Source organism: Oenanthe melanoleuca, chromosome Z, assembly GCF_029582105.1.
Source record: "Oenanthe melanoleuca isolate GR-GAL-2019-014 chromosome Z, OMel1.0, whole genome shotgun sequence".
Classification (NCBI taxonomy): domain Eukaryota; kingdom Metazoa; phylum Chordata; class Aves; order Passeriformes; family Muscicapidae; genus Oenanthe; species Oenanthe melanoleuca.
Genome location: NC_079362.1, coordinates 12,729,552 through 12,754,668, shown reverse-complemented (window position 1 = coordinate 12,754,668; position 25,117 = coordinate 12,729,552). Strand labels below are relative to the sequence as shown.

The following is a 25,117-nucleotide window of genomic DNA, read 5'->3' as shown; positions in this document are numbered from 1 at the left end:
AATTGTAATACTGAAACAGTCCTTTTATTACAGATCTTATTTTACTAAATTACTCTTTTCATACATCCAAATTTCCTTTTCAAGAGCAAGGATGATTTATGTCGCTCCTGGGGACTAGTGTGTAACTTATTGCATACTTAACTTCACCAGGAAGACAATAAAAACAAACTAGTAATAAAATATATTGCCAGTTAGAAAAAGCATGCCATATGTCTCCAGAAGAATTCTTTCTATAATTTCTTTTCACAAGCAGAGAGGAAAGTCCAAGGCTTTTCCAGAAATCCAGAATGGTATTGCTGGGAATATATTTTATGTTTACTTGTTGTATTTCACTAATTTGGTTTATATTGCACTGAGAAAAACGGTTTGTTCTGTACTCCCCTGAAGCTCTGTGAAGTTGGTTCAGCTGTCCCTTAGCTCCTCCCCACCCGTGCAACCTCAGTGGCTGCAGCTCGGTCTCCCCTCCTCTCACCCGTGGTTTGAAAAAAGCCGCCATTCCATGCTCCCTATCTTTTCCCTGGACCCCGTTCAGGAATAAACCTTGGATTACCCAGGAAAGACCCTTTGGTCTTTTGCTTTGTCCATGCCGAATCCCCTCTATCTCTGACCTAGAGCTAGCCAGAAGAAAGATTGAAGAGTGGGGGATCTCGACATGTACTTTTTTAAATGTTTGGCAAGATTTCCTAAATAAACCATTCTGAATGTCTTTGCCATTACCCTAGATAAACCTTCCCCCAACCACATATATATTTCAATGTAAGCAGCTAAGTCACATAGCAGAAATCAAACATCCATGAACTATTTTTACTTATCTGAAAAGCCAAGATTTGACGAGCCATAGTTCAGTGAGGCTTTTTTATTTGTTTCCAGGAACTTTATAGAAGTCATAGATGTTATATTTTCATGCTCTTACGAAGGAAAACACAAAACAAGCCAACCACGATAATAAATACTGATGGTTTTGCCTTAGGTCAAGATTACTGAGTTTTGTAATATTCCTTGTTTCGCCAACAGTCATTGATAATGTTCTAATTGCTTCCTAATATTGCTTCCTTCTGATAGCATATCAGCTAAAAAGAAAAGGACAATTCAAATTCAGATGTAAGACAGCAAATTTATTTGCAGCAAATAGAGTAGTTTGCCTGACTTTAACAGTTCCTTAAGAAATTCCTGAAATTTGTGTTTGTTTCACACTGATCTTTCCTGGACACTTGCTGATTAATCGTTAGTCTCTTGATACAATTCATGATACATTCTTCTTAATCCTGAACTGCATTTTTACCCCAAAAGTCAGTGAATGCAGAGAGACATATTAATATTTGCTACTTGCTTTATGGTCTGACTTTTCATGGGAAGAAAAAAGAAGTGTCATCTTGAATTTTTTCTGAGTTTCCTTGGCTAGTTTATTTGGTATGCTATAATTATGTGAGCAGTGCAGATGGGAATGCATTTAATGCCTCAATGACTTGAATACTCTTAGGATGGTAGTCCAAGATCTTTCAGACATGATTTAAAAGAAGATTTTGATCTTCTCTGAAATGAAGAAATCACTGTATAAAGTATGGGAAAAAACCATCTGCAGCTGTAAAATCAATAGATGTGGGTGGGAGGCAGGGAGGGGATTCCTTGTCTGTTTTAGAGTAACATGCAGCAATACCTTTCCTTTGCTCATGCCTGACTTCCTGTGCATTGAGATTCAGGGTCTTTTTGAACTTTCTCTCCCTTGTGTAATTAGAGTTTATTTCAGGAGAATGCATTTTACTTTCTTCACTACATGGTTAATTTTCCTCAGCCTTATTTCTACTCACTGAACCTGATTTTAATTTACATCAGTAACTCCTTGTGCCACTGGGTTATTTCCATTTTAAAGGGCTTTTGTACTGCTGGTATGATGGAAAAGGTCAGAGTGCAAGTGAAAAATCAAGGCTAGTAGATTTCTGTAACCTTGTTTGTGTCTGTTAAAGTGATCATCAATAAGAAGGGAAAATACTGCTTCCAGTTAAATATATCTTCCTATTCTTTATATTTTCCAAATACCAAAATTTTCTAAATTTATAAGACTTCTAGAAGAAGGCTGCAAAATTATTCTGAAAACTACTAGAAACAGTTTCAATACTTTCCAATTGAATGACATGCATTAATCAGTTTATTTGAAGTAAAAATTTCAAAATGAATCTTTATTCACATTACACATGGATTTCTGCTGGTAGGAACAGTTAATACAGTGCAAATGGGTAAAAAACAAGGAAAGTCCCATTTTCAGTTTATATGATCTACTGTTTACCATTAAAATTGTGATTGATAAGTCTTGTATGCTAAAGATGTGATCCTGGACCCACCACAGATGGAATTCATAACCAAATGACAAGTACTTTTTCCAAAAAGCTAGCTTCACTTAGCTATTTTTATCAGAGATCTGTTCAATATAATTGGCAACATCTAAGGTAACTAATACAGCATCATTTCCATAGGGAGATTGTTCCACAGTTTTGCAAACCCTCTGCTCAGGAATTTTTTCCCAGTGCGACAATTTGTGTTTCCCTTATAGCCATATTAAAGTCTTTCTCTTTCAGTCTTTTTAAAAGATTGTTTAATGCCAGGCTATTGTCACTGACATTTACAGAAAATATGATGACTCAGTGATTTTTGTAGAAAGCCCAAGAGAGGTAGATAGCCATTTTATATACATATACATTAGGAGAAAAAATTGACAGGTAGGAACAGATCAGCAGACCAAACTACTTCTGTCTTCTTCATCCCAGTTCTGTGTATACCTATGAAGAGCAGTTTGTTGTCTTCTTTATTGCTTTATTTTATTGCAGTTGTAAAACTTTATTATTCAGAAAAGACAATTTAGTAATATTAGCTATAACAATCACCCAGATTCTTGAGTACCAGGCTTATCTATGAATTAAATTAAGATATGTGTTTCAGTAGAGACATTGCAATACAAACAGCTGTAAATTATATGGAAACATACAAATATATAGAAAAGTGTTAAATTCCATAGAGAACAGACTCTGGATCTTACTAGGATGTATCTGTAACACAATTTGGTCCATATTTACATTGAAGCCTCTTAAGCATTAGCCCTCCATAAATAATAAAGCAGATCCGTGTGAATAATTTGAAACAGTTAAAGGTGAGGAGAAGCTGTATACAGCTATGCTGCAAAGCAGTAGATCTGTGCTGATAACACTAAGACAACATATTGGGCAAAGAAAGGCAGCATTCAAGATACCTTTAACTACTATTTTAAATAGAGAAGCCTCTCTTTGCAGCAAACAGTATATGGAGGAGTTTCCTTCCTGTAGGCATAGTCTGATTAGCAGCAAAAATTGTCACTGTGGTGTAGCCATATTCAATGAGTCATTTAATTTTCTAACTACCTTCTTTAACAGAAACAATTAAAATAAAATTATATCCCAAGGTCGAATGTCCATTCTTTGGAAACATTTGCATCGCAGTGTTTATGTTCATTAACTGTTTGGCTTTCTTGGCTTTCATCCAGCAGCAGAAGACTGTTATCCTGGAACAGGAATATATATGATAATTACATTATCCCTTAATTAAAATATCACATGGATTCTGCATCTGTCCTATTTTCAAGCTGAACTGCATGAGTGATCCTGTAATTCAAAACAGCAGCCTCTGTACATTAAAACTTCTATCTGTGTCATGCTTCACTATCATGGTGGATCCAGTCCTTGTTTTTCCCAAAGCACAGGAAATACTTTTGCCAACTTCACAAGGACAAGAACAAAATCCAACTGAAAGGAACTAAATTTGCTAGCTAAATGGAGTAACTGTGTTTTGTACTCGTTTCTCATTTTCATATTACTTTAGATAATACAGCATATTTTGCCAGAATAGCAATCTCTCAATCTCACTCACCTATGCAGAACAAAAGCATTGCATTCTGCCAAGTGTCTGATTAAAAGACATATGATTAGCTTTTCTATTTCCACTGGGACAGAAACTGACTGTTATGTTCATGTGCTGTTAAACAAACCAGCTAACACAATATGTATTGCAGATTTGGTGGTATGGGAGACCACATGATCTAAGTAACTGCATAATTTGTTCTGGCACACTAGTAAAAAATAGTCTTTATTTGTAATATAAATTATCCTGCTTGTTGTAAATGTTATGCTAGCTATAAAATGGGTTACCATTCAAGATTAAGAAAAAAATATTTCCAAACAGAAAAACCATTTACACAGTCTTTAACACTGACTTATTTCAGAATAGATGCACAACTGAAGAAGATGTTTTCCATTCAAAAACTAGGTATAAATTTCTGTTGTGGTTTAAGCCCCACTGGCAGCTAAGCAGCCCACAATGGAAAGGGGAGGAAAATTGAAATAAGAAGTGTCTAAAAACTGAAATAAAGAAAAATATAACAGTAATGATAATTTTTAAAAAAAATAATCAAGCAACGCACAATACAATTTTACATCACCTGCTAACTGATGTCCAGCCCATTTCTGAGTCTCCCTTAGTGTGTTATGAATGAATTGCTATGTGTTATGTGTTATGAAGTGAAAGATTCTGCTACCTGAATTAAGATACAAATGAGACCACGTGCTGAAGTTCAATAATACCGACTTAATTAACAGTAAATTTGAGGTAAAGAGAAAAAATAGAAAAATTTGGTGCAGAAAATGGAGAGAGAGATCACCCAAAGATAATCACAACCCGCGGATCCATCTGTGTCCTATTAGTCCCTTTTTGCCTCAGCCTTTTTGTTGTTAGGGGTGCCAGAGATGTTATTCTGGGCATAGCACCTTTATACAGTATGTGTTCTGGGAATCCATGGGGTTGTGGTTGATACCATTCCCACAACTTGAAGTGAGATATATGTGAGCAGTTGCTTCCTTTCCCACAGCTTGTCAGAGTAGGAGTATTTGCCTGAATGTGGTGCCATGAGAGGCTACTTGGAACAGTGGCTAGACAGTGTTAAAGGAATAAAGTAGGTATTTATTAAAAGTCCTTCAGAGGGTACGCCTTGGGCAGTACAAGAGTCCGCCTGCAGCTACACCCAAGATGAATACCCGGTCACAAATTTTCACACTTTTAAAAGTTTGGTCCAGTTACGTACTGGGGTTAATTGTCCAATTACAGGTCCACGTTATGAAGTCACATCCTCCAAGATTGCTCTCAATTCATGTTGTTTTTACTTTTTGGGCCTGAAGCTGCAACGGTGTCTTTGGTTCTCAGACTGGAAAGGGATTGCTTCGTCTAACTAAACTATGAAAAGAACTTGCTAACACTTTATATGAAGTTTAGAGTTAAATACTAATCCAGTACAGAATCTGGAAAATATGCAAGCTAAAACTTAAGACATCAGATGCATTAATCAGGATGTGCTAAATTGACCTCACCACTGCCAGGCCTGAAATTAGCACCTTCCTCTTGCAAATTCCTTGTCTTAAATTCATGCTGTGGTGGCTTACCATATGGAAAGTTCCTTCTGCTCTCTTTTGAGACATGGAACTGCGCTCTTTTAAGTCCTTACATGGCCCTCCTTCTGGGTAACTCCCCCATTTTTTATACTGGGCATGACATGCTGTGATTGAAAAACTACTTTTGTCAGTTCAGGTCACCTGTCCTGGCTTTTCTCCCTGCTGGCTTCATGGGCAGGTCCTCACTTCAGAGAATGAGACACAAACAAGTCCTTAGCACTACTTAGCAACAGCCAAAACATCAGTGTGTAAATAACATTATCCTCATACTGAATCCAAAACAACAGCTTCTAAGAAGAAATTAACTCTCTCCTAGATGAATCCAGGACATCATAAGCTATTAATTTCCATCTCTTCTTCTATCTCTGATTCTCACTTAGAATCCCTTGTCACCCGCTGAAAGAAAGGTAAGTTCTAGTGGTGAAATGATGTAGTTACATGTTTGCTAAGATATAAACAAATGTGAGAGATACATTTGCTTACTCACGCAGAGATACTTGTAAGTGTCTGGATACTCAGTTAATAAATGTAATTCTGTGTTGTCATTTAGTATATAAGGTTGTCTAAATATAGAAGATAGGTCCGTTAGTTCCTCTGAAAATGACACAGTTACATTACCTACTGGCATCAGAAGCCTTCTGTATATTCTGTCAGTCTCCAGGGTTTTGTTCTTCTGCTTCTCATGCTGAGTCTTTTTTCCCTCAATAGATACCCAAAGAATCAGGCATAAATATTCTCTTTTGCAGTATGAGCTATTTTATTCTCTTATCCAGGATACTGATTTTGAGGGCTTTTACTGAAATACTGTGCAGCAGACAGATCTGTTATTTGAAGTCTTTTCAGTGTTTAATTGTATAATATCCAGTTTAAGGGGTGGTGCTGGATTTCAGAGCTACAGGCTTCTCAAACTGGAGCCAGCTTGCAGTCATTGCTGTTTTAGGCTTAAACTGAGATTAAACAAAGGCATAGGATAATTTTAGCAATAACAACAATTACAACAATGATGATAATAATGATGAAAAATTATACCTGTGACCAATGAAAATGTCTATAAGGAACATGGTGCAATTCTTGGTAATTCCTAGTTTTGTCTAAGAAGATGTAAGACAATTAAGAGCTCTCAGATACTTGGTAACAGTCCAAGAACTCTTTTCAGTTCTATACCATCAAAGAAATACTGGCTATTATATGAGATATGCTCAGACTTCACTAATGCAGTTGACAGGATGAAAAAGCTAGAGCCTCTGTCCCACACAGATAAGGAGAAGAGAAGCAGAACACTCCTATATTATGTCATTATAAAAGCTCTAGCAATTGTAAAGGATACTAATGGGATGGCATAGACTGTTCTGAAAACAGGCGCTGGATATCTGCTTTCATTATTAGCAATAATAATCCTTCCCATCCCCCAAAAATATCCTCCTTAAAATTGATAAAGGTATTTCTAGAGGGCTTCCCTTTTAGACTGGGAATAATGATTCTGCATCTTACTTCTCAGTTACAGATTATAGTTTCTCTATCTCTGTTATATCTTTGTAGGCTGAATAAAGACCTGTCATGGATAATCAGTTTCTGGCAACATTTTGCAACAGTTTGGAAAGAACAATTTGGGTATTATGAGGGGGAAATCCCAAGTCCCAAGGTTTAGATAACCTATGAAGTATCAATACAATTATTTGTAGCAATTTCTATTACTCCAAGACTACCTTCACTTCTCCTTTCTTTGCTTGCATTTACTTCCTTCTTCCTCAGCTTTTAACTGTTTTCTTGCTATTTCTTATTTATGTGCTTACAGCACAATTCTTGCTTTCCTAACATACCCTTCAGAGAAATGACCTTTGTCACAGATGCTACTTTCAAAAACTTTCCTTTACATCTATTGCTCCTGGTCTTTGAGAGACTAAGAAAGACATATTTAAAGAAATTGTGAAGGAAAAACACAGTGAAGATAAAACAAGAGAAACTTATTTTAACAGAAAATTCGGAGTCCAAGAAAAAAAGACACCTTTAGGAAATCTGGAAACAAATTCAAACTCCTTCGTTGAAGCCACTTTTTGAAAATTGTGATGAACTTTCTGTGGAGCAAGATGGTATATTATGATACTACCTTCTATTCTACATTTTCCTTCAGCCATATTTAGCAACTTATCTGCTAGAGCAGTACATGTTATTGAATCAGTGTAAGTCTGATACATTTCAACATCAGATTCCTCTGCTTACATTTTTACACTCAGTTTACATATACAGCTCTCAAAATATTTTATTTAATTAATAATTTTCTTCCCATTACATTAGTTAATATAGAAATTATTTTGAAAATTTTTGCATTTTATTAGGGAAAAAACCGTGCATTTTTTTCCTTTTTAATGCTTTTCCTAAACCTGTGGAATAAAAAAGTAATTTTTTAGCTGAGAGTTTCTGTCCATTGAAAACTAATTGATGCCATCTTGTGGCATGTAAAGAAAATACAAAAACAATCAACACATATTCTTGGTCACATCTTGTATAATTTTGCACCACATTTTTTGTGCATTTTCTTTTCTTGCATTTTCTCTATCACTATGTCCATGCCATTTTGTTACAGCTCAAAGTCTAACTCAGTTCAACAATTGAAAAGTGTTTACTTTAAAACCATAGGTTAAGAATTTTTTTAAAAAAAACTGTTTGTAATACATATTATGATCAAATTAAATCAGGAAATATAAAGAAAATGTTGATTTTATGAAACGAATTTAGTCTTTGACAATTTTGAGTTAAAAGAGAAATTATGGAAAGCCTCTCTTTGGTTTTGGCATCACTGTGATAACACAAAACTTGTAGAAATATAGGTTCGATACTCAGTGGAACTACTTGTCCTTACTATTAACTGGGATTTCTTGTGCTCTTTGACTTCCAGTTTCATATAAGTATTAATGTGATGATAATTTTTTTCCTCAGAAAGTTTCATGTGAGATTGGCCATCTCGCCTATGGCGTGGTTTGACCACTGCAATTTACAGGGCTACCTAATTGCCACCATGAAATGATTTGAAACATTTCTAGTGTGTAATGAAATTGACCTTCTATTTGTGATATACAGACATCCCAAAATAGAATGTATGTCCCACTGTGTCATCACATTGTCAAATTCCTACCTGATGCTTTTATTGTCTATGGTTTTAGTCATATTCCTGCAATAATAAGGTACCTAGCAAAAGGGTAGGCAGTTAAATAATATATATTTTCTTTAAGGAGTGTCTAGGAGCCTATGAGACTCAGAGATATCTTATCCTAGAGTATTTTTTTCCAATAGTAAATTTATGGAAGGATATCATATGGAGGATTACCCACAGAACAGTTGCAAGACGAGTACAGAAAGCCTGGCCCTTCTGGCGGCAGACTTGTGACACTCTTTGTCTATGCATTTCATTCTTTTTAATCATGTCTGTCTTGTTTAATCCAGTTTCAATATCAAATAGCCCCCTAGCCCCTTTAAAATTGTCCTCTGCTATTTCAGAGCTGTAGTAGAACAGACAAGCTCTGCATTATATTCACTCTTTTCAAAATCTTGAGGGAAGGTTCTGAGATGGGGGTAATATATAGTCCCTCTGAGCCCTAACAACACAACGCTAATACTAGAAACTTCTGGAAGAAAATCAGTGAAAACGTTAATTCAGCCAAGGGTACATGGTAAGAGCAAGGCAGGGACAACATTTTCATATTTCCTCCAGTCAGATCATACTTCCCTGGCAATATCAACACATTCTATATCTCTTTCACAAGGCTCCGTATGGCAGAAGGACTGTCCTTTCTTTTTGTGGACCATTCCATGTTTGTGAAAATCAATGGTCTTCTTGGTTTCCTTCTCTGCAAAAACAAGGAGTACAATGTGAGCAGATGATCTGAAATTCCATGAAACACATAATGGTTAATTTGAAGACTATTTCAGGTCTTTGTTTTCACTGAACTGCGTAAATGCTTCCTATGGTTATGTGTCATTATAATATGGAGAATGTCAATAGACAATTTTCTAATTAGGTCCCTACACTTCAAAACATACTGTGTTATTCCATCTTATTTCCGGCAATTTTAAAGCAGGTTCTGATAGACCATGAGACTGCTGAAATGGGTCTGAACAGCCAGTGTTCCTATTGTTCCTAGAATATGAATGTTCTACTCTAAATTTACATGTTAGTTGCAATATCTAAACTGTGTAAATGGAAACTGAATAATGAAAATTTGGTAGCTGGAGTATCTGCCTTGTGGGACTACAGTCACCATGGGGAAGGAAAGAATATATTTGTCAGTAGGTTTTTCAAACTCAGGATCCAATATGCAGCCCTATTGAATAGCTTTGCCTTTTTTTATGTATGCTAAAAGGAAAAATCCCATGCCTAAGAGGGTAAAAATACTCATGAAATTATAATCGTTGTATCAAATAGTTGAAGGGAAAAATAGGGATAATTATGAAGATGTGAAGATTTTTTTGTTCTGAAAGTTTGTCTGTAAAACCCTTCGATTTTTAATTCGAAGGAAATATTTTTCATTACAAATTAGTCATTTATAGAACCACTCATTTCACAGAACCATAAAGCTTTGTACACACATTGAGTAACATGTCACTTGAACTAACTCTGTGCTCAAAGCCACGTTAATCACAACTTCAATAAGTCTAAGGTTTGTTTAACTTAGTCCTAACGACCTCCAGTGAAGGAAACACTACAATAATACCAGGAAATCTGTTCTGGTTCCTTACAGCCATCATTATTCACCCATTTATCCCACTGTTTCACCCAAATCTTGCAGCAAATGTGCTATTCCACTCGGACAGGTAGAACAGTTTTTTCCATTTCCCTTTAAGAAAAACCTTTTCAAATTTTATCCCCTTTCATTTTTCTTTTCCTGCAGCTACTCAAGCTTCCCCTGTAGATCACACTGTCTCGACCTTCACACATCTCTGTATCTTTCATCCTTATTGATCCATATGTACCCTGAAGCTGGTGCAAAAATGCCCTGTAAATGCCCAAATACCTCACTACTGTAATATAGAAAGAAAATATAATTTATTGCTCTCAAATCTTCAGTTTCTTTCTGTTGAACCTGTGCTCTTTTTTTGGGATTATTTGGGTTTTTTGTTTGTTTTTGGTTTGGTTTGGTTTGGGGCTTTTTGTTTGTTTTAATTAGATTGCATGGTTTGTTGTTTTTGTTTTGTTTTTTTGGGGAGAGGTTTGTTTATTTTTGTATTTTTTTTTTAAATTATGTCGCATAACTCACATGGTCAGCTTTGCAAACCACTGTGAACTCACATGGTGTTCTTGGAAACTCTTACCCTCATGATTGGCTCACATACTGCATTTTTGCAGCTGCCAATTTCAGCCTACACACAGCCTATTAAATTTGGCACTACAGGCTTTGAAATGTCATTCCCTTTCTTCCTCCAAATTTCTTCCCATATGTAAAATTAGTCCATATTCTCACATAGTTAACCTGTATACTAGAAAGTCTAGATTCTAGCTCTGTTACATATGATTAAAATCAAAGATAGCACAGGAAACAATGAATTTTGAATGATGTCAGAACAATGGTATGCCTTTCTGTAAGACAAAAGATCTCTCTCAGCAGAAAAGTGGATCACATATGTTCTGCACCTGCAGACAATGAGATGTCACATGGAAGAGTAAATTACTTCAATCTCCGTAACTGTTAGTATTCAATAGGAAAAGATCATTACCTCCCATTTTACAACCATGTTCTTTTTGTCATTCTAACTTTGCAAATGTAGTCTATACTCAATAAAGACCATAAATAATGTTCATTAATGATCCCCTTCATGTCCTCATTCACATAGTACCTTGTGGGACAAAAGCAGGCAATTAGAAGGTAGAATGATGACTGATGCAAATATTCTTGGTAGATTATGCAGAATGTGGTTATTATCAAATGCTAAAATAGTGTTTTTGTGAGTATTATGAAATGTTGTAGCCAATAGCATAAAATAAGCAATAAGACACATGAAATTGGCATGGATTATGCAATGTAGTTGATCATTTCAGTACATAACAGAAACATTCAATTTAATAAAACCTTTTACTATTTATGTTGTTTATGATTAAAAGGCATCTTTTCATTTTCTGCTTTAAAGCATATGCATATTGATAGACTCCACATTAATAGTATGAAAAGGAAAAATTAATAGAATGAAAAGCAGTTATGAAGTAAAAAAAATCCCCATTAAAGTCAATAGTGAATTAGCAACTAGCTATGTTTTTCTATCAAAACTCTTCTAATAGAAATAGGAAACTGTGATTTTTTTTTTTTTAATTTTTTTTTGTAACACATACTAATTTTTGCTAAAAATGTCTTTAAATAAATTTTGTCCTGCAAAACAAATTTCTATTAGGGATTTTTCTTTTGTTCTTCCCTAGAATCTGAAAGAAATCTGGATTGAAATTCAAGCAAAGAGGAAAGACTAACTGCTAAAAGCAACTCCAGAAAGGTAATGTGTTGTGTTCTTTTTTACTTCACAAAAAACTCCCAAAATTTTCTTGATGTGGTGGTTTAACCTCAGCCAGAAGACACACCCACACAGCTACTCACTCATTCCTTCTCTTGCCTCATGTAATAGGTAAGGGACTAGGAAGAACAGAAGGAAAAAAACTTGATAGATCAAGATAAAAAAATTATTTGACAAGTGAAGGGAAGAGAAAGGTAAAACAAGTGTGACAGAACAGCCACCAGCTGCTACAAGCAGACTGATGCTTATTGCCACTCTTGGACACCCCAGAATCCAAAAGCATCCCTTTCTTTCTACTACTTCCAACATTCATTGCTGAGCCTGACATTCATGAGGTACTAAATATCCTTTTGGCTAGCTGGCATCAGTTATCCTGGCTGTGTCCCCTCACAGGCTCTTGCCCATTCATAGTCTGCTCACTAAGTGAGGGGAACACAGTACAGAAAAAAGAGAAATCTGTATCACTCCTCACTGTTCAAAAATGGCCAAAGCATTTGTTGCTACTAACTCTGTTTTAATGACGAATCCAGAGCAACAGATATGAACAATCATATGATAAAAGAAGATAATTTTTCTTAATAACATATTCCAGAATGTTGCTTGTATCATCTGCATCGTATCATTGCATTTATGATAAAATTGCTTGTATCATTTAATTTTTAACTTAGATATTGATGACATTGACAATTTCAGGAGGTTTTTTTCCAAAAGTAAGGCTAAAAGCATATTTTTCACCATATATTCCTGTCTGTGGCAGCTACCTGAAAGTAATTTTTCTATGTGACAAGAGCCATATACAAACATGAAAACAACTTCTGCATGTTCTTCCTCAGTAAAGAGGGTGCTGCTTCTGCTATGATTCAGCTCACTAGCTTATTACCTGTCTGGACTGAGGTCTTCAAGCACTCGTCTTTGCTGGACAATGCTGAGGGGAAAGAGCTGATACATAATGATATAGAGTTGAACATTATAATCCAAGAGTATCAGAATGTCTGTCCAAATGGCCTTAAACAAATTAATATTATAATAAAATACGAACAACAAGATGGAGCCTTGTAGAATAACTGCCTACAAATATTCTTTGTCAGTGCTCTCAGAAAAGGACCATTTTCTCCCAAGATTAGGCAGAGCACTAGAATCTCATGATGACTACTGAATAGCCAACAGATGGATGTAAATGAGTGTGATAAGAGACTTTACCTCCTTACACATATCAAGGCACCCAGGCAAAGGAAACTAAAGTAAATATGCAGCTAGAAATGTCTAGCCTGACTTCATCACATTGCCATCAAATGAATAAAGTGGGAGACTTCAAGTAGATAGGCAGGTGGGAAAGATGTCTAGGGAAAGAAAGAGATAGTTCTGCTTGTGATACAACCTTCCCGTATGTTGATCTTTACAAGGCAGACAGTTCCTGAACTCTGCAGAAGGTCAAACTGCACTGTACATAGACCTTTCCAGTATTATATTTGCATTGTCTAAATGTATCACTTAGAATTTATTCCTAGTATTAATGTCTGTCTATTTATAATGTAGTCACATTCCAAAGGAATGAGTGATTCTTAGTGCTTCCGTTATTGAATTACTCCCTGTGAGAACTGAATTCCTACAACAGATAGCTGCAGTTTCTTCAGTAACATGGCCATAATTTTGTACTTTATGACTCACTGTTCTTTCTAATTTTATCTTAAATCTTGAAAAAATGCTATTTAACTGTAAAAAATAAAATATTTATTTATTTGGGAGTCATAAATATTAAGTTAGGTTTCTGTTACAATACTGCAAGGTATATATTCTGAAATATTCGTCTTACCATTCTTTTCAAAATGACCCTGGTTTTGGTACATTCTAGTGGTATCTGTGGGACCTTTTCTGCTACAATTTGAAGGAGTTCACTCACATAAAAGGAAGAATGGAATTAATAAATGTATATGAAAATATATGGCATCCTGTATTTTGCACTTCAGTTCTAAAATAATGAAATACATGTTAACAAAAGACATTTATTTTTTTCAACAATTAATATTCTTGGCACTTTAATTTTTGTTTTTTCCAAGAAAGAATATTGTAAATATAAACCTAGTATTTACACTGTGTTTTACTTGGTACATTTTTTATTAGCTCACCAATATTCAAAGTATGATATTTGCAATCATCTGAGATCTCAAATTTAGACATGTGGAATGCAAGCAGAATTCTCTGTATCTCTTGAAGCAGACTTTTCCAGCCTCTTTTTTTGACTCTGTTACCCAAATTTACCACTTAGTTATATGATGACTAAGAAAAATGCATAGGAATTTTTTAGAATATTCACATACTGATTGAAAAATTTACTAACACCTTCCTTCTTAAGACAGAAGGAATATGGGCTATTTATCTATTTTTAAAATATTAATTATTTTAAAAGGAACATTTTTTCCATCTGGTTGGGAAGAGAAGACGAATCAAGTGTAGCTGTTAAAATAAAGATGCCAGTCTCATTATAGACATCAATAGACATATGAACTTAAGGATAGAAGATGAATAAATGACCCTTTCCTTGCAGTTTTGGATGAAAGTGACAGCATAGCTTAACTTGGAATAGGAGCAGAGAGGATTTTACAGAAAAGACAGGGAATTTGGTTTTGTCCATGCAATGCAGACATACAGGAGGGTGATGTTGGAGGAACAAAATGAAGTGCAAGAATACAGTTGCTAGCTGTGGACGGAAATGCTGCTCAAAGTGCAAGCAATTTAGCAATATGTCATTTACAGCTTCCTTTTATCAAAATAACTTGTCTTCCAGTGCCTTAAGTGGCTTCTCTTCTAATCCTGCTAGCAAACAGAAGCAATTTATGATGGCAGTAAAGGCTCCTCAATGAATTATTGCTTAATTAAAACATTAATATTTTATTTTGCTGAAAGATTGGTAAGAAAACATAACAGCTGCATGCAAGACTCTAGATTGTAAAATTTGGGAAACTTTTATAACATTTTATGTTATTTTATATTATTTGTTTTTTCAGTTTTCATATTTTTCCTCATTTGCTACTGAAATGATTGATTATAGAAATTCTTTTTGTGAATTGACTCCATTCTACTCACAAAAGTAATTTCCATCAATGCAAATGCCAACATAAAAAAGTGAGGTTTCCCTTGCCACTAGGCCACCTCAAATCAGATGTACATATGTCTGCAAAATAAATGTTAGTAGCAAAGTAGCACCTGTCAATTGAAATTATGACAATAATGGATGCAAAATATCAAATTAAATAATGGCAATAATAAATGTAAAAGATTTGTATTGCTGAATAGTTTATGCCAAATATCGGAAAAAACTTTCTACAATTTTAATTTGCCACGGAGCAGCTGAAAAGTGTTTTAATAAATACGTTGCCTGGGTACTGAGGAGAAAACTATTGCTAGTCTCATTATAATGTCTGTCCTGGGAACTATCAAATTGAACACGATTCTTCCCCAAAGTTAATATTTCTATAGGCAATCTTTCAGTTCTCGTATGTAGACATAATATTTAAAGCCCACTAGATTTGACCATGAGCTAAAGAGGAGAAATTATTTCAGAAACAGCCAAATTCAGACTTTCATGTGTGTTTATTTAGAGTCTTACCTTTGCTAATGATGAAGTCTTGGTTATACAAACAAAGTTTCACTGTGTTTTTTGAATTCAGAATACAAATAACTTAAACTCACAAGCCAATGATGTAGCAACTGTCCAGCAATCCCAGTTCATCCTAAAATAATACATTAAATATATAAATTATATACCTACATTAAGTTTCTCCTTCGGAAACTTCTCCTCCTGAACTTGAGTCAGCCTATTATCTGTCTTGAATAGGCCAGAGAGTCAAATTATATAAACGAAAATAGTGACATTGATATAGTCCATAGATTTACTTTACTATGTTTTATTGCCTTTCAGTCTTCAGGATTTTTTAAACTGGTCTCAGACATAATAATGTAGTTCTAAAACAATGTTTCAAGCAGTGGCATTGATCTTTTTATATTTACATTTCCGCTTCTGGCTGCTGCCCAAAGAACTCTTGTGAAATTGCACTGACTAATTTGGAACAAAACTACTTAGTCTCACCTCCGGTTTCAAGCCAAATGAAAGTTGAAGAGATTTCTGCCAGCAAACATGAAATAGGGGAAAATTACTTCCTTGTGGCTAAAATATTTAGCTGACCCAATACTGATATAAAGGAAGAAATTAAGCTAAATGCAGGAGAATTCATAATTTGGGAAATCCGAAGACAGGAGGAGGAACAGTATTTAAAAAACCACTGTTGAAGACTTTGTAGAAATGTGTAATGACTGTTTTTTAGTATTGGTGAAAAAAAGTAATTTCTAATCAAGTAAAAACATAATATTTTACTGACTTTATTGCTTGTACACACTTAAAAAGAGATTCCAACAAAAGAAATAAAATCAATATTTCTTCAAGTGTCAGTAAGTGTTGACAAGATTGAGCTCAAAATTTTTGTGACGCAAAAATTAGAAGGGTACGGAGTCAGGGAACTGGCATAGACAGAATAGAGAGCTGAAAAGCCTTGAAGGGTCAGGGCAGTAGGCAGGTGTGGGTCATGATCTTATATCTGCTGCTGATGAGAGGATTTGGTGGTCATTAAATAGTTGCTGTGCCTAATATCTCAGCTTCCTTCTTGGGAGCGAAAACTGCAGCCACCCTGCCCTCTGAGGACTTTGCTTTGATAAACTAGTCACGGATATTGTGCTCATTAAATCTTCTTTTCCTGTATTTACATATTTGGCAGCTATTAAAGTTTGTTTACTGCATTTTCAGAGATAGAGTCTTCCAAGGTCTGGAAGGAGAAATGAGAGCTAGGGGAGGCTGGAAGGAGTTATGTACTTGCCCTGGCTGATGTATCACTGGTTTAAGCTGTTAGAGCACCATGCAATGACAGCTAAAGAACTAGTCTCTGCTTTTCCATACCTGTTAACACACTCACACATGGCTTTAAAAATATTTGTGCAGTGCCCAAAGAGAGAGTGCAATTGTTTATTTATGGTAACAGCCCAACCCTGGGCTAACTATGGGCTAGTTTAATATGCAGCAGGGGTGACTCAGTCTCACTTCTTCTTCTCTGTGTTTGCATAGGAAATCAGATCATCCACTTCAAGAAGTATCACCATAAGTGGATGTCTGCTTTCCATGCAGCATGAATCCTGTCATAGAAGCACATTTAGCCCTCTGAAACCCTAAATTTAGTCCTGAATGAAACTTAAAGAAAGGCATTAATGCTAGAAATACATAGTTTAAAAGAAAAACATTTTCTTGTCAAGGAATTCCTTTGTGTTTCTTGTGAAAAAGTTCCTCTGTGCTCTCCCAAAATTCAGGTGAGGGTGTGGACCTATTAGTTTCCTTTGAATGAGATGAATATAGCAATTTTGAATGTATTGTGTTATGTGAGAAGTTTCAGTCATACTACTGGATTTCAAATTCCAGAAAAAAGCTTTAAAAAAAAAAAAAAAAGAAAAACCAACACAACCCAAACCCAAACACCAAATCAACAACAAAAAATAACTCTGAACTTTTAGTGTTAAGGTATTAGGACAGAACAATACATGGCTGATATTACTGTTGACACCAACTATGAAATAATATAAAAGACTTACTATAAAACAGATTATCACTGTGTACAGCAGACCCCGATGCTCCAAAGATGAGTGGCAATGCTTGCTGAAGCAGAATATTATTGGAACTTCTAGCCATAGTGTAGATTGCTTTAAAAACTGAGAAAGAAAAGTTTAATTCCTTTATGTCCTAATAAAAGTATTGGCTGCATCCAGAGCCCCATGGGCAACAGGGAGGGAGGGGATTCTGCCCCTCTGCCCTGCTCTGGTGAGAACCCACCTGCAGAGCTGCCTCCAGCACAGGAAGGACATGGAGATGCTGGAGAGACAGTCCAGAGAAGGGACGCCAAAGTGATGAGAGGGATGGAGCACATCTGCTATGGGGGAAGACTGAGGGAATTGGGATTTTTCAGCCTGGAGAAGAGAAGGCTTCTGGGTGACCTAAGTGCAGCCTTCAGTACCTGTAGAGAGCCCACAGGAAAGATGGAAATGGACATTTTACAGGTGCATGTAGGGATAGGACAGGGGGGAGTGAAACAAGGGTTACTGAAACAGGTTTAAAACAGAATCTATTTAGATCAAATATTAGGGATTTTTTTTTTTTTATTGTGAGGCTGGTGAGGTCTTGGCACAGGCTGCCCGGAGAAGCTATGGATGCCCCATCCCTGGAAGTCTTCAAGGCCAGATTGGATGGAGCTCTGAACATCCTGGTCTAGTGAAATATTTCTCTACCCATGGCAGCAGGTTGGAACTAGATGATCTTTAAGGACCCTTCTACTTTTATCCAGTCTTTGATTCTGTGATTCCATGACAATGCAATATCCAGTTCCCTCTTCAGTTATTTGGCCACAGATAAATAAATTTTCTCACATCCATTGTTTGTTACATTACCTTTTTTTTTTTTTAAATCTATCATGAAAGCTATGTTCTAATACCATTAACAGCCATTTCAGTTATTTTAGCAAATTTTAAATTAATACCTGTACTAATATGCAAACAACTGAACTGTCCTCTCACAGTGACATGATATATGATACAGCAATGGTTAAACCTTTCCTCAGTGTGTGCATTAGAACAGAACCTCACAGTCTGCTGTCACTAGCATGTACTAGACAAATTACCCTTTGCTGCTATCTCTTATTGCTGTAGCAAATTTTTTGAAGCTGTGGTGAAATTGTCTTCAGAAACATGGTCTAAAAAAGCTGGAGAAACCGGCTTTGATGGTATCAACCAAATTTTTGGGTCACAGGTAAGTTCTTAAACAGCACTGCAGGTATAACAGGGCAGTTGCTTGCCAGGTGGGTGAAAATGGATATTGACCTAAGCCCTATTAACTCATAGAACAGATAGACCTGACATCTGTGCTTTCAAATTGTGATGAAATCATGGGTTCATAACCACTGCTATAATGGAATGCACTATTCACCTTTAGCCATTAAGCATTCTTAGGCCTTTAAAAACTAGAAATTACATTCTAGTAGATAATTGAAAGACATCTTATTCACTGAACTCCTTTCTTTCTTTCTTTTGTAGAGCATATAAACATTTTCAGTTTTGTTATTGAAAAAATGCGCACAAATAAACAAAATCAGAAAAAGAGAAACATAGGTTCTAACATTTTCCTAAACACATTATTAAGAAACATTATTACATTATTATGTTGAGGTCTAACTCAACATAATAATGTAATTATTATATTTTACATGATATTTACATAATACTGGCTAATCAAGTACTGGTTTCCAAGCAGATGAAGACCATAGAAGTAGTAGCAAGTTAGGTATTTCCAGAGTGTACCAATGTTTGTAAATAAAAATGCTAAACAAAGTAGTATTGAAATCAACAAGTTATTTTGAAATGTGAATTCATACCATCACACAGAATATGAAAATGACAACAAACCCTGGCAAAATGTTTTGTTTTTCTCAGCAGTCCTATTTAGAGCCCTTTCCTGGAACTTCCAGTATCAGGCCAAGTGAAATGTAATTTAATTTTGTATATTTGAGACACTGGGCAGCCACTTCTACCTCACAGAATCTGTCTGTTTCTTAAGTTTTTTCCACTTGATATAAGTCATGTTATTTTTATCAGCTCCTCTATCTCAAAAAGTCAGACATACAACAGTTGCCTTACTTTGTCAGCTTGAGACATTCTACTAAATTATATTTCTTAAAGAATTATCCTCTAAATATTAATATGAATGTAATTTTATTTATATTTTTTAACAAAAATGAGATAATGAAAAACCAGCAGGTTGCTTTATTACATTTACAAATGTTTTGTATGTGTTGCAATTGTATTGATGTATTTATTAGTGGAAGATAAAATCTTATTGCTACAGTATTTGATTTGACATTAATATTTATGACATGGAGTCCAAATTTACAGATATGCAGATTTGAAATAAAACTGATTTAATAATTTTTGTGTAAGAAATTAAGTAAAAGTGAATCAAGGAGAATATGAAGTATTTCACAGAACAACGTTATGTGAAAAATGTCATGAACAACTTTTTTTTTATTTGCACCTTTCAACTGATATATATATTTTTAATGTTATTTTCATTATTTTGTTGCTTTCTGGTTTAAAAGAAACAAAAAAGGTAATTAATAGCTGCAAAGCTTAAATTTTAGAGTATTTTCTGTTCAAGGAAACCTTTGAAGGCTTAATTTGTTAATAGAGATATTTTAGGGAGAAAAAAGTAGAATAGAAAATAGGATATTTTCTGAAGCTTAATAATTTTCATGCACCACTGAAGAGTCTGGCTCTGATTTCTCTGCACCCTCCCTTCAGGTATGTTGATAAGATCCCGGTCTAGAGCCTACTCTTCTGAGTAGGCTGAAGGGTCCTGTCTTTCTCAGCATTTCCACATAAGAGGTATTCTCCCGTCCCTTCAATATTGCAGCGGGCCTCCACACTTTTCAGCTCAATTTCTCTCTTCTTTGTCAAGAACTGGATTCACAGCTCCAGGTGTGGTCTCACCATGATGAGTAGAACTTACCTGAGGATGAAACCACTGAAGCAGATTTAACAGAGGGGCTGTGTATTTTCACCTGCAATATGAACATTATATATAGATTAAACTCACGACTAAGAAAGAACAAACCACCATTATGGTAAGCATAGTATATAAGACAGAAATTCTATGAATGTTCCTGCTCTGTATATGCAGAATGTACTGTATACCATAAAATTTTACTAGGTTTCTGCCACTAGAGACTATCTATTTGCTGATGAAACAAACAATGAAGTAGATCCAATTTAATTTAGTTTTGTTCAATCTGTGAACCAGGCAAAAAGAAAATAGAAGAGACTTCCTAGTTTCAGAAAACACTAAAACTAATATTTCGGAAAATAAATAATTAATTATTCTCTATTGATCTACTCATTAAAGGGTAAGAAAAGTACATGGAACTTACTGTGTGGAAAATCATTTACTCTGAGTATGTTTACAGGTCAAACAACATGAAGGTTACAGAAAGCAGGTGAGGTTTAGCTAAATGTAAAAGATTATGACATTGAGACAAAAACAGGAGAAGCCTTAGGTTTCTACATTGAGGCATATTAGTTAGGCAGCTTAATAAATTATGGGTATATCTATAGGTATTAATTGCAGGATATAATTTAGCCCTCTTAATATCACTAACCTAGTAACCAAACAAGCATACAATTACATGTATTTAACTTCAGGATATCTTGGTTGGACTTCCCAAAAATTAAAATCACATGCCTTAAAAAAGACCATTATTCAAGCAAATATATCCTTTGTCATATATTCAAAATAGGGGGAATTTGATATTGCTTCTTTGGGCCCATATTGGTGTCACAATTAGGCATAGTCCAAACTAAAAGCTACATTACTGTAATTTAAATAGATACAAAACTCTAAACAAGCACTACTGTGGTGACAAAAGAATTTGATTTACCTGAGGTACAATGGGATTTAAATATACATTTTGCTAGTTAGATCCTACAGGAGAAGTATACATAGCTGTAGGTTTGCTTTTTTCACTTTAAAAGATATTAATGTGTTCAAAAGGAGACCAAAACAGGTAATTTTTACATAAATAAGTAGAAAACCTCACATAGGCAACAAAAATGCTGTTTTTACATTATTCCAGAACAAACACAGGACCGAAACAGGATTAAGATCTTACAAGTAATATAAAATAATGAAGATAGGCTAGAGAAAAAAATAACTAATACATGAAATTCCTAATTCTACAAGCCAATCAGGCAGGCTAATTTCTATTTTATTCTGACTCTCTCTGATAACTATCATTCTTCTTCAGATGAATGAACAGAGAAATATGCTTGGTAAAAGTAATAGTTGCATCTTTAAACAGCAAAAAGTATGTAAAAATTCAAGACTAATTTTCATAACTGGAAAAAATTTAAAAGAAGATACAAAAGGAGAGTCTTCATTAAAAAAAAAAAAAAAAAGAAAAAACAAAAAGAATAAGTAACATTGGTTTGCACAGTGTTCTTTGCAGGAATTTTAAACTAGTCATAATAATAGAAAATTATGCAGAGGGACCTAGTAAAGATGAAATAACTAAACAAGGAAGATTTTGGTTATTGGCAAGGTATCAGAAATAAAATTGTGCAAGCATTTGAAGTCTGATACAGCAAAAACTGAAAAGCTGCCTGGAAATTGTGTTCTAAGGACTCCAGGCAATCTGCTTTACATCTTATGTTATAGCTGGAGGAGTCAAAAGGAATATTGTACTGACAAAATGTTTTACTGAGTTTCTGGGAGATAATCTTGCAATGTGAAAGTGGGTGTGTGCTGCTCCACCAGGCATTTATATGAGAGGGGGTTGGTTTGAGATTCTTGAAAAAAAATATTTTGAATATGCATTTCCCCCCATCTGCCTTATCTGATTGCAAAAACTCAATCACTCGAAATTCAGAGCATGGGAATTCTGATACTTTATGATGCAACTCTATTTCTTAAACAAAACCATAGGTATTATCTAGCATTCCCATGATTGCAGAGAAATGTGACATGGCATGCAACTGGACAACTATGACTTGTGAAACTGCAGACTAAACAGCTGATCAAACACAGTACTGTGAAGTTAGAAGGGCCACAATTTTATAGTTCTTCCACAAATTTAACAATTTTTTTCTTTAAAATAGTGCCTCTGCAAGGTATTCCGGTATTAATTTTATTACATTCTTCTGCAATAAATATCCTCGTTTTTCTGCTAGAATATAATATCCCATCCCTCTTTACACTTAGGATCAGAAAAGGACTTCCTAGTCAATCAGTTCTCATCTCAGTCTTCATCCTGGTCATAACTTGATCAATCTTCATTTGGAATTTTAGAAGTCTGTAAATCCATTACTATTTTGTTCCAAAACCTTACCTGTACTGAAGATTAAAAGCCTTCTAATGTCAAAGAGAAAATTAATTTAGTCAGCTTGCTCATTTGTTCTGAAAGCTTCTGTTGCATTTTGTCTTTTTCCTTATGGTTGCATAAGTGGTACCATGCAAGGTATAACTTATAAGTGGTATAAGGTATAAGGATAGAAGTGGTACACTATACAGAATAACATAGAAAAGAAACTTCAGCAAGTACCTCTGACTGCAATATACACATAGACTGTTGGTCATATTTGCCCTTTTGATAAGCATATTTGGTCAAGGCAAACACCTCACCAAATTTACCTCACAGTCTTTAACTATTTTTTGTCTGAGCACTCTAGATACTTCCCTAGGAACCACTCATATTTTCAGTTAGGTTTTGTATCCTGTCTTAAATGCCAGGAACTTAAACTTCTACAATGGCTTTAGATACTGTCTCAGAGTAAAGCACTTTATAAAAACTCATTAAATCTGCTGCATTTCTCTGTAAATAGTTTTTGGGGACATAACCACCACAAAAACACGTTTTATTCTCTGCCTCTCTCTTCCTGTCCTTGTAGCTTTCTCCTAAAATCTGTACTGTACTAGCATGGTATAAATTCTCAAAAATTCAATCCAATTTAATTTCCTTGATTATTCAATTCCTTATTTAATTTCCAGATTAGACCTACACTGGACACCATAATGCTATTCTCATCCCCAATTTTCTTAAAAATATTGTTGGCTTCATCTGAACACACTTTTTTTCATACTAAACTCCACTAGCTTCTCTTTTTGCCTTCCGTTCTGTCACCTCCTGTGGTGATAAAATAAAACCACCAGTTGGCAGAGTGACAACTAGATGAATATAGCAACTAACCTAGCTGATCTAGCAGATCAAGGGAGGTTTTTGTGCCTTCTTAGCAGTATAATACTTAAGCAATTTCATTGGTTATTCTTATTATATAAACATAGAGGTACTTTAAAAAGATCAGGATGTTATTTCAAATGGCATGCCCTACTTTACTATAATTAGGAGGAGCAAAAACCAAAAAAAAAAAAACCCCAGAAGCACAAAAAGAAGACTCTACTATATTCTTCCTTTAACACACTGGTGTGCCAGTGGGTTTTTTTATATTCTTAGACCTGTCATGGAGCTGTTAACTGGGATATATGTTGATAGCCACTTGAGGAAACAACATTCTGGATTATAGCCTGAAATCATAATTAATTAGAGGGATTGGGATCATCAGTGACCAGATTCACTGGGAAGCAGCTTCCTGCACTCCTGTGGGCTTGGGAAGGTAATTTCTTGCTGCCCCTACAGGATGCTGCAGAAGTAGCAATAACAGCTGATTTTCCATTTTCAACTTATCGATTTGAAAAAACAGAAACATATTCTGTCATCTAACATACTTGTTTTCTTTTTACAGAAGAATTTCTCCATTTAGTTTCTGTGTTGTTGTATGAAAATATATGCTAGTGTCTAAGAACAAATGGTTGGGAATTCAAGATGATGCCCTGGCTTTCACTGTGAAACCAAAGTCACTGCTGATGTCTCCGGTTTCAATCCTCTTTCTCTTGACTCTAAAATGTCTTGGACTCTTTAAAGGGAAAGGACTTTTCAGGGCTGACTTGTACTGCCCAGAGTTGAACACTAGTGGTGACACCAGTGGATCCCCAGACTCTCTCACAGTTATTTTTTGTGCAGATGAGTCAAATAATTTATATTAAATGGAAAAAAACTCAGACTTTCTTATGCCCTTGACAAATTCTCATGATTTATGTCTGCAACTGAGTCAATGTGTTTGATGTGTTTAATGGCTAGGAACTCTGGCATGTGGAAACTTTTTGAGGTACAAGAAGAGAAGAGAATAATATTTCAAAAGGATAGCATCTGCAAATGCCCAGAGTTTTTGTTGTAGGCAGATCATGTTGCCTAAAGTGGGAAAGTACTGTAGCTGGTACATTTTGCAACTTTTCTCTTGTTGCAACACTTGCACGGAACATTTTAATGGGTTGTGGTTTTTTTTTTTTTTTTGTTTTGTTTTGTTTTGTTTTTTTGGGTTTTTTTTTCCCGCTTCTCGAAAGAAACATTCCTGATAACTTTTCTCAGGCACGTGATTTTTCATTATTACTATTATTTCTTTTTTCCGTCAGAAAGAATGCTACTGGAGAACATCGACACGCCTGCCCGCTGTCGATGCAGGGGGATGCCCGT

General features: G+C 35.1%; 1 long non-coding RNA gene across 1 annotated transcript; it reads right to left on the bottom strand.

Moving 5' to 3' along the window:
- Positions 1 to 855: 855 nt before the first annotated feature.
- LOC130265203 (uncharacterized) lies at positions 856 to 23,132 on the bottom strand. The gene is made up of 6 exons (XR_008842571.1): positions 22,919 to 23,132; positions 20,548 to 20,599; positions 17,827 to 18,007; positions 15,565 to 15,688; positions 6,088 to 9,310; positions 856 to 3,529 (listed from the first exon to the last, which is right to left on the bottom strand). It is a non-coding gene; the product is annotated as an uncharacterized LOC130265203 (long non-coding RNA).
- Between the last annotated feature and the right edge of the window lie 1,985 nt (positions 23,133 to 25,117).